Below are 2292 nucleotides of genomic sequence, written 5' to 3'. Positions count from 1 at the left end.
CCAAGTTCCCTGGTGTTGTAGTACCCACGACTGAGGTTCCCATCATCCGCAAAGGTCCTACCACAAGGTCCGGCTCAAGGGTTATAAGAGCTGGATTTGCCAAAGCTGTCCAGGAGTTGCTTGCACAGGAACAAACCGGATTCAAGCAACTATTGATCCAGGAGTTGGCCGACTTAAAGCTTGAAGACACCAGCGAGCCATTAGAGGTTCCAGAATCCTTCCATTCAAGCCAATTCTCCTCCATCGACCAGAATGAAGCCGGCCTGATCATTTCCACCTTCATCCTCAATCCATCCAACCAACTTGCTTCCGGTTCAGAGATGTAGCCGTCCATCAGAAGGAGTAGTATGTGTTGTACTCTTTTTCCTTATCGGGTTTTGTCCCACTGGGTTTTTCCGAAAGGTTTTAATGAGGCAACATGCAAGCATACTATGAGTTCTGATCCGGACATCTCAAGCCGCGACCGGTCTATTGCTTTTCTTTAATTTATTTCGGTTAAGACTATGGCCATTTGTCTAGGCCTTTTTATCTTTTAGAGTCCATTAAGGAACAGCTATTTAAACTCTTGTAGTAGCCAAATTTTCGGCAAGTCTTTTTATGAAATCGTTTTTGCTTTAGCAAAGAAACCCTAAGTCTTTCAGTTGTGTGAAACATTGAGAGCAGCCGCGTGACATATCAAAGAGCCGATCCATTGTTCTTTGTGGCGTCCATCGATCCATTCCATTCCTTCTCTGAATCTTGAGAGAGACACACGTCCAACAAGAGCCGGAGCCATAACTATCCTCCTATCCGACCTAGGCATCTCGCTGAGAGAGACATACGTCCAGCAGCAGATTCCATCCGCCAATCTACTCTTTTCTCTATCTTTTGTTTTTAGATTTCATTCATCCAATTCTATAAAAACTAAAAGAATCATATCTTGTTCTGTTCTTGTTCCTATTGAAAACTCACTAAAGGTTCCTATCTGTTGCAGGTTCGATCACAAGCAAGAGACGAGCCGGCCCGTACCATCCATCCGAGACAAGGCTGAACCGCGGATCGGTCATCCGTCCGTCCGTCCGTTCGTTTGACCCTCCGACCCATGCCTACAACATTTTGGTATCAGAGCTGAAGTTTCCTGCGAAACTCAGTTCTTCCTGAACCCTAGCCGTCACAATTCAAAAAAAAAAAAATATTTACTTTCCTTTTTTTTTTAATTTCGGATTGTTCTCCAAGTTTTCTATTTTTGCATTTAAAAAAAAAAAATTAAAAGAAGTTTTACTTTCTTTCCAAGTTTTCGAAAATCAAAAAAAAATATTCATCTTTCCTTTTTTTTAACTTGATTCGATTTTTACCATAAATTTTTGCATTTACTCTTAGCCTTGGTCGATACTCAAAGTATCCGACCCAAGCAACTATTTAACCCCCCCTTGCCTTTTAATCTTTCTTTGAGTTTCTTTGCAGAGAACTATGGGAGATGTAGGTCAAGACCAAGCGGCCATAAACGCTCAGCTCTTAGCTGACAATGAAGAACTGAGGGCGAGCCTTAGGACTATCACCGCCGAGCTTGCTCAGATGCGGCAGGGAGGCAGGCCCAACGGACCTCGACCACCAGGAAGGCATCAGCCGGACCCGCATGACACTGACTCGGACGCGGACAGTACCGATGATACGCGCAGTCAGGACGAGGAGAGGCCAAACCGGGGAGGTAGGAGGAACGCGCGAGGACCCCGGGCCCAAGTAGGAGGAGGCCGCGACCATAGGGGAGGTCGAGACCGAGAGGAGGAAGAGCCTTGGTTGGGAGGCAAGGCGCTTAAGCTTCATCCCCCAACGTTTGCCGGCAAGGTTGATCCGGATGCCTACATCGTGTGGGAGAAGCGCATGGAGTACATCTTCGACTATTATCAATATAGTGAGGCCAAGAAGGTTGCCCTAGCAGCAGCCCAGCTGACGGACAATGCTCTTTCGTGGTGGGATCGAGACGTTGCTAAGTCCGGGCCAGTGTGGAGAGCGCGTAATTGGACCGAGATGCGGACCAAGCTTCGCGCGAGGTACATTCCATCTTACTACCAGCGTGATGTGCTAAAACGTTTTCGTAAACTTACGCAGGGAACTAAGACTGTGGAGGAGTACTTTGAGGAGTTCGAGGCACTTAGGAATAAGCTTGAGACCGACGAGCCCGAGGAGACAATGATGTCCCAATTCCTGGAAGGGCTGCAAGACCGCATTGCCCGCAAGGTGGAGAGACAACACTATGAAGACTTCAACGATCTATTGCACTTTGCTACGCAAGCCGAGCAGCACATCAAGCGC

Source organism: Brassica napus, unplaced genomic scaffold (genome assembly GCF_020379485.1).
Source record: "Brassica napus cultivar Da-Ae unplaced genomic scaffold, Da-Ae ScsIHWf_1836;HRSCAF=2472, whole genome shotgun sequence".
In the NCBI taxonomy this organism is placed as follows: domain Eukaryota; kingdom Viridiplantae; phylum Streptophyta; class Magnoliopsida; order Brassicales; family Brassicaceae; genus Brassica; species Brassica napus.
This window is presented reverse-complemented; position numbering follows the sequence as displayed.